Genomic DNA, 15,907 nt, shown 5'->3' on the forward strand with positions numbered 1-15,907 from the left:
ATGGCTTTCAGGCTCTATCTCGCAAGGCTTTGGTATATTGACATGAAATTTTATTTATGTCATCATGACCGCAACTTGACCACACCACATCAATTTGGTGACAGCGCCACCTGTTGGTCAAACGTAATAAACTTTTATGTCCCATTGCAATTGATACTATTCATGGTTTTCAACCATTTTGCCTAAAATCATGAAAAGATTTGCTTTAATTAAAAAATGTTTGCTGTTGTTGTGCCTAATATTGGTTGATGTGCTTGGCCCCTTAATTGCTGCTTGCAGCTATATTTATTAGGGCCAGAGCACCGAAGGTGCTAAAGCCCTATTGTTTTTGGAATGGTTTTTTCACAATTATTAGGGCCCAAGTACTGAAAATGAGGACCCTATTGTTCTTCTAGGCGTTTATAATTTTTTTCCCAAATGAATAGAATTTTTGAGGGCCTAAACATAGTCGAAATCTCATGAAACTTTGCGCACGCATCAGAAGTGGTGAAAATTTACATCTAATATGGGTTTCAGAATTAGGTGGGGCAAAATGGCTCGATAGTGACACCTACAAACTTTCAAAGATGTGTGCTTTACACTATGTTTCACCTAGATGTATGAAAATCAGTAGGCATATGTAACATGTCAACACGTACAAAAAAGTCTCTTAGAACCATATCTTAAACACAACAGGAAGTCAGCCATTGTGATTTTCCGCTAAAATCTTTGCTCAGTTTCTTTAAGGAGCTCCTCCTAGAGATTAAATCAGATCAACATCATATTCAGTCAGTCTAATTTAAAGGCCTTGGCAATGCTAAATTGCAAACCTTTTGAGTTTTCACGGCACGGCGTGGCCGTGATGGTCTGACAAAGTTCAATGTTTTGCCATGAAAGAGGAAGTTGTTATAACTCATACATAAAATGTCCAATCTGCTCCAAACTTTACATGTTTTATAAGAGTCCTGGCCTGAATACATAAACGTACCAATACTCAGTTATAGTCATAGTGCCACCTACTGGCAACAAGAAATGACATGTTTTACACTGTGATACACGCTTAACAACATTTAAGTGCTAAAAAATGCTAAAACAAAATTGGAGTGACATTCTCCTAGCACAGCAGCCCCAACGTGCACCAGGGTGTGAGTGTCCGTTCATCACAGCTTGCAGCTTTAATTATATTTATTATTATATTCTTTTCAAGGTTATCTGTACTTTTTGGGTACATAATATGCGTGAAAACTCTTGAAAGTTTGCACACACATCAGAGTCGCTAGCCATTATGGCTTGCCAAATTTGCCAGGGGAGTCATGCAGGGAGGGGTGCTGCAGCACCACCTAGAACATGGGCCTGTTTGGGGGGCTCTGTAGCACATCCCTTTTGAGCTACAGTCACCAATCTTTGTACACATATAGATCTCATCAAGCTGAACAACTTTTGTTCTGAAAGTCATAAGCTCATAAGTTGGCAATTTTGTATTGTTTGAAAAATGCATGCTGTGGAATTTGCTATACTCGCGGAATTCATGTTACAGGTAACAAATGTGGGCGACATCATGCCAAGATATTGACGATGCTAAATTGAGAAGGATTTTTGATATATAGTGAATGGTGTTGCCATGGTGACATGATAAAATAATGTCAAAAAACTGGAATAAGGAAATGTTTGGTTTACATGAAATTTGAGCCAAATGTTTGACCTTGCAGTCTGATCACATTGATGTGGCTATTTTGGGTCACGGTCGAAGTGCCACAAACTGGCAGAAGGAAGTGTGTCACTTTTAACAGACTAAAAATCCCTATTATGATAATCTGAATTGCTTAAAAAAAAATTATAATGTCAAGACAGATTTAACATTCTGAAGGGATTCTTGAAATCTTAAATGCTGTTGCCATGGCAATGCATTAAATTTCATAATTATTTTTTGTGCATATTCACATGTTTTGAGGTATTTGGCATAATTGGATTTTAAAGTGTATTGTTAATAAACATATTTCTTAATTTTTATATAAATAAAATATAATAAAAATATCAACTGAAATGTAAAAATATGTCTCTTCTATGAGCTGCACGAATGTCCCAATCTAAGGGGGAGAGATTAATACTGCACCAGGCTGATGCACACACTGTCATGGGGACACTCATCCCTCGAGCGTGAACACTTAATGCAGCTAGATTACAACGTGTGACTTACGAGCTTGTGACTTATTGAATCATACTAAATGCCACTGTGCATTTCTTATTGTGAAGAAATTGGCAATACGCAGCTTTATTAATAAGAGATAGTTTGTTTTTTTTGTGAGTTAAAGATGGATTGAAGTGAACAGAAAGGCGAGAGATGTAGTTTTCGCCCCTTTACACACAGAAAGAAAAGTTTTTGATTTTTCTTTGTTTTGGCTTGTTTTCCAATATATATATATATATATCTAAAACTCCTTTAAAACAACATACATTTTCTTTAGCAGCTATACTGCAGAATAAAACAAATATTTATACATTTTATCTGAGAATGTTGAATATAATATTCAAAATGCAATATTTTTAAATAATTAAAAATCCTTTAAAAAGATGCATTCATCTGAGAAGCAGAATATACGATATTTAGACTTACTTTTTAGAATAGATCTTGAATATAAGTATATTTTGTCTTTGAATACACATATTGTGTATTTTTTGGGGATTCAAGTCTGGACTTTTTGCAGGGCAGTCAAGGACATTCACTTTGCTCGTTTAGAGGTAGTTCTTCACCAGAAGTGAGGTATGCTTTGGGTCGGTATCATGCTGGAAGACGAAATGTCGACCCAAATCAAGTTTTGTTACAGATTGCCTGAGGTTGTCTTTTAAAATCTTCTCATAGTCTTCCTTTTTCATGATTCCTTCGACCCTGATGAGATTCCCAGTTCCAGACGCACTGAAACATCCCCACAGCATTATACTCCATCCTCCATATTTCACTGTGGGAACGGTGTTCTTTGGGTTGAGCGCCTCTCCCTTCTTTCACCAAGCATAGGCAACATCTCTATGGTCAAAGAGTTCTAGTTTAGTCTCATCTGACCAAAGGACACGTTTCCAGTATGTATAATTTTTCTCTAGGTTGTCCTTGGCAAACTTCAGTCTAGCTTGGAGGTGTCTCTTCTTCAGGAGTGGAGTTTTTCTTGGTCTGCAACCTCGCAGTCCATTCCTGTGCAGGGCTCTAGTGACTGTCTTCGTTGAGACATCAATCCCAGACTTGGCTAAATCATTCACTAGTGTCTTGGCAGTTGTTCTTGGGTCTTTAGAAACCTCTCTCACCAGTTTTCTTTCCAAAGTTTTTGATATCTTTCGCTTCCTGCCTCTGCCAGTCTTGTTCTCCACTGTGTGAGTCTCTTCAAACTTCTTGATAATACTTCTCACGGCAGTTCTTGACACCTGAAAATGCTTTTACAAACTTGTATATCCTTCTCCTGCTTTGTGAGCATTAACAAATATTTTTCTCAAGTCTAAACAAATATCTTTTGTTTTTGCCATAATGACAGTTATATATTACTTCACTAGTTGTTTTGCAAGATACTAATCCTCAGTTTGAAGTGCAATTTAAAGGCTTGGGGGATTAATTATGTTAATTAGGCGAGTTAGGTTAATTAGGCAAGTCATTGGATAACAGTGGTTGGTTCCGTAGCCAATCAAACAGATCATTTCTTAAGGGGGCTAATAATATTGACCTTAGAAGTTGTTTTTTAAAATAATTATTTTATTCAAGGCAAATTGAAATAAATAAGGCTTTCTCCAGAGGAAAAATATAATAAGAAATACTGTGTTAAAATCCCCTTGCTCTGTTAAACATCACTTGGGAAATATTTGAAAAAGAATTGAAATTTCATAGGGGGGCTAATAAAAAGTCCACAAATTGGCACAATGAATACATAAAAAAACAGCAAAGTGTTGTATTATTGCAAAGAACATACCTAACAAAAATACATTCAGTTTTAAACTACATATTGGATAAAAATATTAAATCAAAGAATTTTTAGCCAGTTTATTCTCTTATATTAAGTAAAAATGTAAAACGAGAAAAGAAACGGACAGAGACAGGGTGCAACTGAAACAGATGTGGGGATCTTGAGGTGTGCTTTAGATACTGAATTCCTGTCAACTTGATAGAGTGTTTTAAAATGCACTGCCATTCCGACTGGCCCCGTTCTTGTGCTAATAAAGCTAGATGCAGGGCAACACAGGGGCCTCAAGACCCACTTTTAAAAGCTGACATTCTTTTTACCTAAACAGCATCTAAAGAAGTAGCACCACTGCACGTGATACTGAAAAAAAACATCTGGAGGCAGGCGCAGCTTACAAAGATGTCCATCTAGTGCATGTTTACAGATAAAAATAATGGAAAAAGAGCACAGACGAACACAAAACCATTTCTGTGTGAATGGCCCTTGTGCTAAGAGATGCTGATAAAAGGCTGTCTCCCCCTCGGGCTGCATGAAAGGCCCTTTTTAGGATACCGGTGGGCTAGAGATGCAAGTTGCATCTCGGGCAGCCGTTTCTAACGAGACTGGTCCTGAGTCTGTGGTCGGTCCGCTTCGGGAGATACGGCCTGCGGAATTCACAGTTCTTCCCCTATCTCCAGATAGATAGTTAGGCCGTTCGCACTCACCGGAGCCCATTGACATCCTTGAGGAAAAGTGTCCACAGGGTTTTCGGGCCATATCTCCGCTTCCCTTCACGTTTATGCTCAAAACAGCACGAGCAGCTGATCTGAATGGAACAGAATGGGGTCTCCTTTTCAGAGTTGTAACTTGGCACAGCATCTTTTAAAAGCGGCACAAGATACATGACAATGGTCAAATAAGTCTATGCATTCCCTGTGGCTATTATAATCGAATATAGCTGAATGACTATTTGAACTACACAGAACTTAGTCAACATATTAAAGTGAAGTCTTGATTTGTATAGCGCAATTATTAATTAGAGATTTTGTGTTTATTGGAAAGGAACCTGGTACTACATCTAGACTGATTTTCACTTAGTGGCAATCTTAATTGACAAATGTAATTTACAGGTTAGTGGTTCCTTGGCATGAATTGTGATTCACTTGATGTCAATCTTAATTGATACATGTCATTTACAGATTAGTTGTCCCCTGGCATGAACTGTGCTTATCAAAGAAGCTTTTGAAACTAGCTTTGATTTTTTCTCCTGGCACAAAATAGAATAAATCAATCATACACTTGCTACCAGATGCCTGGCCATCACCTGTTATGTTTATGCTACACATTAAATACTTGACATTGATGGAATAGGCTTGATGTGTTTGGAGGCTTATTTCAAGTGTATTGAATTCAGGGTAGACACCTTAGCATCATATGCTTGGATTGCAATTGAGGGCATGTCACTTTTCTTTAATTTCTATTAAATGCAAGTGCTTGACTCTGTTAAGGAATTTATGCAATTAATAAATGCTTTGAATAGGAATGCCACCTGAAATCATCAGATCCACGGGACTGTCACGATATGGTGAGTCAGGAGAGGGCAGACGGTAGATGCGGCTCCAAACGCGGTTTTTATTAATGAATGTACACAGATGAGAAAACACGGGAACAAAAGAAAAGTCCACAATGGGAAAATAAACTCAAAGTCAAACTAACACACGGATGAAAAGAACACAAACACTGGAACAAATCAAAAGTCCACGATGGGAAAAGTGCATTCAACCACACAGTGACACACGGGTGAACACAAGTTGACAAACCTCCACGAAGGGGAAAGGGAACCTCGGACGAACACGAATCAACATCAGGGGGCAAGAACAGCAAACATGAAACGATCCATACATCCAATCACAAACAACGACCAACAGAGACTGAACAAACAGACAGGGTTAAATACATGAACAAGGGAAAAAGGGGCCAATGAACAAGCAGAACTCAAACAAGGTAACAAGGTGATGAACAGAAACCAAAGGCAAATTAAACAGGGCAGGTGAAAACAATGAACGGAAAACATGAACGCTAACAGGGAGACTATGGAGCTACACAAGGGACAAAAGTGAAAACTACCGAATTACAAAAGTGACAAAGATGGTAAACAACGGGCAACGGTGAAACAAGACACGGTAATCATTACAGAGTCCCCCCTAAAAGGAGCGGATTCCAGATGCTCAAAAGAAACATCACATAAAACAAGAACAAATGTCCATTGACTGGGGGGGGGAGCTTGTGGTGGGCAGACAGACCAAGGAGAGCAACGAAGGGCAGACAGGCAGTCCAGGGGGCAACGAGGGGCAGACAGGCAGTCCAGGGGGCAACAAGGGGCAGACAAGGAAAAGGGACCGGTTCGGGGGGCCTGGGAGGTGGCCACAGGACAGAGGCCGTTTAGATGACCCGGGGCCTGGCCACTTGGCAAGGGCCGGTTCAGGGGACCTGGGAGGTGGCCACAGGACAGGGACAGGTCGAGGAGGCCTGGGAGACGGTCACAAGACGGGGACGAGTCTAGGAGGCCTGGGAGGCGGCCTTCGGACAGGGACAGGTCTTGGTGGTCTGGGAGATGGACGTAGAGCAGGGGCTGGTTCAGGGGACCTGGGAGGAGGCCATCGGACAGGGACAGGTTCCAGAGGCGGAGCTGAGAGGGGCTCTGGGGACGAAGCTGAGGGAGGCTCTGGAAGCTCAGGAGGCGGAGCTGAGGGAGGCTCAGGAGGCGAAGCCGTAGGAGGCTCGGGAGGCTCTAGAGGCGGAGGCCTGGAAGGCTCTGGGGATCGGAGCTGAGGAAGGCTCACGAGACAGAGCTGAGGAAGGCTCAGGAGACGGAGCCGAGGAAGGGGGCGCCGTAGGAGACCTGGAAGGCTTGGGAGGCGGAGCCGTAGGAGGCTCGGGAGGCGGAGCCGTAGGAGGCTCGGGAGGCGAAGCTGAGGAAGGCTTAGGAGGCGGAGCCGAGGAAGGTGGCGCCGTAGGATTCTTTAGAGGTGGAGGCCTGGAAGGCTCTGGAGGCGGAGCCCTAGCAGGCTCGGGAGGCGGAGCCGTAGGAGGCTCGGGAGGCGGAGCCGAGGAAGGCGGCGCCATAGGAGGCTTTAGAGTCTCTGGGAGTAGAGCCGTAGGAGGCTCGGGAGGCGGAGCCGTAGGAGGCTCAGGAGTTTCTGGGAGAAGAGCCGTAGGAGGCTCGGGAGATGGAGCCGTAGGAGGCTCGAGAGTCTCTGGGGGCGGAGCCATAGGAGGCTCGGGAGGTGGAGCCGTAGGAGGCTTGGGAGGTGGAGCCGAAGGAGGCTCGGGGAGAAGAGCCGAAGGACGCTCAGGAGGCGGAGCTCTGGAAGGCTCAAGAAGCTTGAGAGGCGGAGCCCTGGAAGGCCCGAGAGGCTTGAGAGGCGGAGCCCTGGGAGGCTTGGGAGGAGGAGCCCTGGAAGACTCGAGAGGCGGAGCTCTGGAAAGCTCGGAAGGCAGAGCTCTGGAAAGCTCGGAAGGCGGAGCTCTGGAAAGCTCGGGAGGCGGAGCTCTGGAAAGCTCGTGAGGCGTTGGTGCTTGGACGGTCATGGCTGCTGGCACTGGCTCTTGGACGGTCATGGCTGCTGGCACTGGCTCTTGGACGGTCACGGCTACTGGCGCTGGCTCTTGGACGGTCATGGCTACAGGCGCTGGCTCAGGGACGGTCGAGGCTACAGGCGCTGGCTCAGGGACGGTCGAGGCTACAGGCGCTGGCTCAGGGACGTTTGAGGCTATCGGCGCTGGCTCGGGGACGGTCGAGGGCTCAGGCTCGCTCACCGTGGCTGACGAGGACTCAGCCTCGCTCACAATGACATGCGTGGGCTCTGGCTCACGCACCGTGGCTGACGAGGACTCAGGCTCGCTCAAAGTGACATGCGTGGGCTCTGGCTTGCTCACAGTGACATGCGTGGGCTTGGGCTCGCTGACCGTGGCTGACGTTGGCCGGGAGGCGGAAGCCCGTCTTCTTTTCCTCCTCCGGGCGGACGAAGTCGACCGTGCTGGCTCATGGACGACGACAGGCGTGGGGGCGAGCTCGCTGACCGGTGGGGCAGGTGGAAGAGGACGAGCCAAGGACGACTGGAGGGTCACCGCCGTGGGAGGAGAGGCAGGATCCTCAACCACACCCACAGTAAACAGCGAGCCGCATGCCAGAAGTGTCTCCTCCATGAACTCGCAGAGAGTCCAGCCACGCGTCGCCGGCGGCAACCGCTCCTGGAGCGAACCGGTCAGGCTAGCCTGGAAGAACACCACCAGGGAGGAGTCAGGAAAGTTGGTGGCGCTCGCTAGGTCCAGGAAGTCCCTAATGTGATCCTCCACCGGGCAGCTTCCTTGCTTCAGGTCCAGGAGGCGGCAGCTTGCCCGGAGAACCGCTGGATCCATTGTTTGGTCGGTCGTTCTGTCACGATATGGTGAGTCAGGAGAGGGCAGACGGTAGATGCGGATCCAAACGCGGTTTTTATTAATGAATGTACACAGATGAGAAAACACGGGAACAAAAGAAAAGTCCACGATGGGAAAATAAACTCAAAGTCAAACTAACACACGGATGAAAAGAACACAAACACTGGAACAAATCAAAAGTCCACGATGGGAAAAGTGCATTCAACCACACAGTGACACACGGGTGAACACAAGTTGACAAACCTCCACGAAGGGGAAAGGGAACCTCGGACGAACACGAATCAACATCAGGGGGCAAGAACAGCAAACATGAAACGATCCATACATCCAATCACAAACAACGACCGACAGAGACTGAACAAACAGACAGGGTTAAATACATGAACAAGGGAAAAAGGGGCCAATGAACAAACAGAACTCAAACAAGGTAACAAGGTGATGAACAGAAACCAAAGGCAAATTAAAGAGGGCAGGTGAAAACAATGAACGGAAAACACGAACGCTAACAGGGAGACTATGGAGCTACACAAGGGACAAAAGTGAAAACTACCTAATTACAAAAGTGACAAAGATGGTAAACAACGAGCAACGGTGAAACAAGACACGGTAATCATTACAGGGACAGGTTAATATCTGTGATTAATTTTATGTTCTAGATTATAGTGAATGCAATATGTAAGACAAACACATGTATTGTACATTGTTTTATAATACTATTTTTCTTTCACTACAATTTTTTTCTTGAAATTGTACATTGTATGCTTACAAATAGAATTTCAGTTAGTGTCTTACTTTTGGCATTAATATGACTTTATAATTCACTCAGAACCACAATAAATTATATGAGAAGCTGTTTTATATTAAATTTGATCAAATTTGAAACCAATAAAACATGTGTTTTACTCCACAAACCACATCCAGCGCAATTTCTGCACCTGTGTATAGAATGCTGGTTAGATATGGTTAGAATAATGGGCTTTAATTTGAGACATCATTGCTTGAGCTCAGGGAAAAAAGGAATAAATAAACATATTCAAGGTGACAACCAGGTGTCATCTCAGTGAGTGCATTGAGCGTGCAAGGAATGAATTTTTGAGAGGAACAAATGAGATTGGTGATGGAGAAAAATATAGGAGCTGAGATTGGATGACAGATGAGGATGGCTCGGTGGTTTCCTGTCTGGCTTTTGGACTGTGATGGATAGCAAAACCATGTGTCACCTGGGATTGCATTTACCTAAACTCCCCTCACCCGCCTCTGCAAATTTGCTGTCTCGCTCTTTTAATCACACACAAACAACCACCTCTCTCTCTCTCCATCTCTGTCTCTTCTGTATTGCCATTGCTGTTCACTTGTTTGTATTGCATTATGAGGAAAGGCAAACATTTTTATATTTTACAAAATAAGTGGAAAGATATGGATTATGTCTAACAATTCTCACTGCTGGTCTAACCATATGAATGTGTTTCAAAGCACAAATTCCATTCCCCTGAACTATTCACACACAAAATTCAGTGCATGAAAATATGATACAGCAGCAGCACATCATTTAGCAGACTAAACAAACGTGTTATTAGTTATTCTAACGCAGACTGATCACACTGTGAACAAAAATAACAGAACAAAAAATACATCAGAATATGTTTAATATCCTCAAACTTAAATAATCTCTTAGTATATGCAATACAAGTGCACTATGATGACAATGAAAGGGTTAACTGTGAACATACCTACGTGAATCACTGCAGCATAACTTGCATATTATATCATCATTCTCAATATAAACTTCAATGATACAAACTGAGAGTTTAATTACAACAATTAAATATGCATACATCACTTCTAACAGAGTATGGCTGGGTTTCCTGATAACATTGCAACTTAAGCTTTTATGGTCATATTGTTGTTTGTTTAAAGCTGTTTAAAGCTATTTCCTTGCTTTAGTAGTGTAGAAGTAATACGAGCGATCACGGAGCGCTGTTGTATGTAAACACTGGCTGACATGGATTCACTTCACATAACCTATCTGGCTCATATTACACACAAAAATCTTTTGCCACCACCTGCTGGCTAATGTAAAAAAATAAAAAGATACATATACAGTAGCTCTTAACACATATGCACTGCTTTTACACTTTATTTTAGAATGCTGAACACAAGCAAAGTGATACACACACAGCGAAGCCTCCGGGTGCTGATGGTGTGAGACCATCAGTGCTCATCGAACATCTCTCATCCAATCAGATTCGAGGACTGGAACTAACTGTTGTATATCGTAATATAACAAAACGCACCTCCACATGAGCTCAGAGCATGCACAATGGAAATGCGTCTGACAGAACCATTTCTTTTTCGGTGTTAAGACACTTTATTTCACAACACAATATAAAAATGTCTTAAATTATGAAAATAACTCTACAGTATTTCTATATTTACACAAAGCCTGACATAATCTTGTTTGACAGCGGATAAACAGGACAACGCGTATTTCTTTTTTACTTCTGCTGCTTCTGACAGGAGAGTTCGTTGTTCGGAGGTAAAACACTTAATACTTATATATAATACTTAATAACAAATAAACAACTTTTATTAAAAATGTACTGAAATATTGTGTGTTTAAAGGTTCCTTTGGAAAGATGCTAAATATATCAAACCAGTTTTTACTATTATATAGTACTGTTAGCAGTGGAGCTGCCACAGCAACCGGACCAAACCCAAACTGCAGAAGACAGCAGCTGCACCTCCGGGTCAAACAACCACATCAGATTGGTTAAGTAACATCATTAACTTCTAGTTGAAGTTCTGTTAATACAATTAATATTAATTTTGCATCTGTGATTATGCAGCAGCTTTAATCACCTGAAATGTCTGCTAACATTATGCCAAAGGTTTTTAACGGAAGTGTATTATAGATCAGCTTTTTTGGCCCCAGATTCGATTTTTTTTAAATATTAAATATCAGTCCCGATCTGATACTTGTATTTGCCAAGATAATAGAGCTGCAGACTGTTTTTGTTTTTCAAAATATCTAAGTAAACAAAGTATTCAGCATCTCCTTGATGGCCTGTTTTACACGCTCGGCTGTATGAGACCCACGAAACTGGTGTGCATGCAATACTGCACGCTTAAACTCAAAAGTGGAGGAATCAATCCAGTTTGCAGTGAGGCTGAGCAATGACATGGGGCAAATGTCAGAGCTCCATATGTCTGTTGTAAAACTAACAGCAGTCACATTATGTTTTAAATCACCTTGTATGTTGTCATGAACCTTACTGTCTGAAATGTAGTGTCGAGACGGCAGGGCATATCGCGAATCCAAAAGCTCCAAAAGACGGCAAAAACCTGGATTCTCTACCACAGAGATGGGCTAGTTGTCCAAAGCTATGAATTTAACCACTTTCTCTGTAATCTTTTTGGCCTTTTCGCTCTCAAGGATATTATCCTTCCTTTTAAAAGTTTTGTCCAGTGCTTCGGCGCAGCAGCCTTTTCCTGTGTTGTTTTAGTGAACCCGGCGTATTCCGTCGTATCAAATTGGTCGTATTGAATGCAGCTCTATTGCTACCGCCTTCCGAAATGATCATATTTCAGATATTGCCAGTGGATATGGATAGTTTTCGCTTTATAGTTTAAAATATTTATACAATGCTGACATTTTAGCCATGGGGTAGAACTTCCATGTTTGTCATATTTCCACATTATTTTCTTGTTGAGAAGACAAACTCTGGACATATCTGCTAAAGTGATCAGCAACTTTGGACTGGACAGCACTCTTAGCATTCTACTTTATAATGAGCAATCTACTGGTTTGGGAAACAGGCATTACTCCATTGTATAATAATGAGCGACGTTCGTTAATATGGTTCATCACAGCTGAGAGATACAACAGACTGATTAAATACAGAACTCAAGGCGCTTACCTCTTACTGGAGTTTCCACATTGGAGAGGACATGCTGTTTAAAATGTCAGAGGACATTGCGGTTTCTATAGTGAATGACTCTTGCACATCGGGCTACTGCGAAATAGGGAGAAATACCCTCGCTTGGACGGCTATTAGTCCACTGAGAAAAATATATCTTTCTGATCTTCAGAAATCTGACATCATCTCCGCTTGGGTGTGGCAACAGGTGATCACACTCCATCTCTCTCTCTCTCTCTCTCTCTCTCTCTCACACACACACACACACACACACACACACACACACACATCCATCCTTGTTTATCCAATAACTTGTTAGAAACAGCACAAGCCATGATACTATTTCTGAAGTGACATTTTAAAATGACTAACGAAGGCTTGGACGCATCATTTGTTTGAACCAGCAACGGCAGTTTCTGATCGGTCACTTAAGAAAGTTGTTCCATGCAGAAATGCGTTTTTTATGACCGTACTCAGTTTTTCCTAATTTTTAAAAGTTACTTGTTCATTGATCTGTTGTATATAAATAATATCACACTCACAATCATGCTATATGGCCCTAAATCAGCAGTGATTACATATGGCACTCGGCCTGTGGTCGAATCACAGCAGTGTTGATGTAGGGCCATATCGCACTCTTGCTCGTGTGATATTGCTTAAGTTTGCATTGTGTATTTACCATCCATCACTATATTAAAATATAATTTTGTATGCATATCATCTTAAATATGTTTTAACTTTGCCAATAGCAATGCATTCTATCTTCAAAGAGATTTTCTTTTTCTATGTTGTATCTGGAGGCTTTTTATACATTTTAAATAGGAAATTCTGGTCATAATAACACATTAACACAACAAATCACTGTTTTTTTTTGTTTTTTTACTTGCGTTTGAAAAAAACAATGACGTGATGTGCAATTTTGGTATCCAACCCCCTTTATGGAGTAAAAATAAGTAAATGTTTATAAAATACACATTTATTGAAACTATTAAAGAGTTTAAGATTTATTAGACATTATAGTCACACAATAACTGTCCGGAACTCATGGTGAAATGCAAAAAAGCAGGATGCTACACAATCAGGAAGACCATGAAGGACCCCCAAACAATGGTGAAAGGTTATTAAGTCTCTTTTAAAATGTATATAATATACCCTAATTGCTCACTGGAACACTATGTAGTAAAATCCTGTGTCGTTTGGGATAACACTAAAAAAACATATATAATGTTACTTCTATGCAAATGTGTTTATTAATATGAATTTACATACTTGGAAGTTGAAGGTCAAGGTTGCAGATTTCTATAGGTAGCCAAAAAAAACTGCCTGATTAAGGTTCAAACTGAGTTTTGTCATACCGGATGACAATTTTGTCATTGTCACAGTTTGTCTCCACTGTATTCAAGGACTCTTATTTTGAAGTTTTCCCCAGGACTACGTTTCCCAGAATCCACTGCCCCAGTCACTTATTTTTATCCCCACCTGTATGCCATTCCCTCATTAAGTTTCCAAGTGTATATATATACCCTCTTGTTTTGTTAAGTATTTGTAAGTCCTTGAATTGTTATCTTTGAAGTGTGATGTTTGTAGTGTTACGATAGCATGTTGAGCTATATTGTTTGTTTCCACTACAGCGTTTGTTTCCACTCCAGCAAATGTTCTACTCCAGCATGTATTATTCAAAGATTCTACTCCTGCATCCCCTCTCTTCCACTCCTTGGACACCAAACGTTACAGTCATATAGGATAAAAGTTATTTTCTGTTATCCCATAATGTCATCCGTTATCCTGGATGACACATGTTTGACATTATATTCTTTTTATACAGTGTTCAGCTTTTATTTGTGTAATTTCCATTCTTATTGTGATATTAACACGTTATAATTAAAAAATGTTTTAGTTAAATACTAACACATTATATATTAATAATAATATTTAGCTATTAAATTATAATTAAAATAAATGATTGTCCAACCTCTCATATTGGGGAATCCGCCCCTTTAAGAAAAGGCCATTAACTCTAGTGACATCACATGCAGTTTTTTTCTCTTTCAGTGTTAGGAAATTCAACTGAGGTGAGTGAGTAGCTTACTTTCTTACTGACAAATTTTCAATAGGTTTGCTTACTTGCTTGCTCTGCCCAAGCTTGTCAAACCTGTTGGCATAAAATATGCCAGAAGTGATTAGAATACATTTTTACAAAATATGGAAGTTTAACTATACCAAATTCTCTTCAACAACCAGACTCTGTGGACTTATTGACCAAATTGTATTAAATTGTAATGCCATGCTTCGTTTAGGGAGACCACATCAATTGAGTAGGGCACAGGGACGATTACTTTCGTTTCAAATTCGCCCATATTTATTTGGGGGGGGTGCCGGCCTATACTATTGCTGATTCATTGTTGGGTCACATTGTATATTAAGTGTAACGTCATTACATATTAATAAAGCATGTTATTAAGCATACTTCATTGTACACAGTGCATTATTAGTTATTTCATGTTTAAACTTCATGTTTAAGAGAATACACCATATTCAAAGTTTTTTATTTGCCTAGATGCTTGATATGTATATAATTATTCATCATTAACAGTTCATATGTATATACACAGTTTTCACATTTTTATGATTTCTAGATGCCACTGTCAAACAAAGAGAGAGCAGCAAGGTTTCTTTACAGCATAGCTTAATTTCCTTTAAAAAAAAAAACTATTTTCAGTGTGACTCCCTTTGCATAACATAAAAATGCATTATTTCTGAACATCAATTATGTGTAAAAATGACAATTCATGTGTAAAATCATAAGCGTCATACCGAGTAACAATTTCAGTCAGGTGGGATTACGCTGATTTTTTTCACTTAAAACACAAAATTGAATCTTATGTTGAGAAAACAATAATAGTATGATGCCAAGTACTGTAAAACATTTTCAGACATTTTGCAGCTTAAATCACATTGCAGCCTTGTAAAGAATGTGTGTAAAGAACTTTAACAAGCAGGGTCACATTTAAAGCAAACACTTTATAATGAGAAAAGATTATTGTGCAAGTTTTATTTTCCAAGCTCTAAATATTGTTTACTGCCTCACTTTATATATTCATTAAGTATTATTGATTAAAAAGTTTCAATATTATAACATTTTGAAAATTCATTAACGTTATCCCGTATGACATTTTGACTGGTGTCGTCACATGATTCTCAATTAAAACACTTAATATACATTGTTTGAAAATAACATTTTAGTAATAAGGCAATAATATCCTCATAAAGGCAAAAACTACTTTGATGTGCAGATTTAACCTATTTTAATTTTTGGTCAATTTAAAACCTTATTCGTCACTGGGCCATATATCAAAAAGCTCATTAGAATTATATGACAAAACATTCTGTGAGATAACAGGATAATAAGTTGAATGATATCTCACATTAATCTGACAATGTTTATTATAACCTCTTCTTATTATGTGAGCATTTCTTTACTTTCTGAATTTTCCTCTTCATCTTCCAGTAACCCTTTTTTGTTCTGCTGGTGTGCCCTTAACCCTCAGAAATGAGTGCCCCTGTGAGCAGAGATTAGGTGTGGTGTCTGTCTCAGATCATTTGTCTCATGTGTTAGCTTCAGTAGGAGTGTGTGGAGTGAGTGATATCCTG

This window comes from Xyrauchen texanus, chromosome 28, assembly GCF_025860055.1.
Source record: "Xyrauchen texanus isolate HMW12.3.18 chromosome 28, RBS_HiC_50CHRs, whole genome shotgun sequence".
Classification (NCBI taxonomy): domain Eukaryota; kingdom Metazoa; phylum Chordata; class Actinopteri; order Cypriniformes; family Catostomidae; genus Xyrauchen; species Xyrauchen texanus.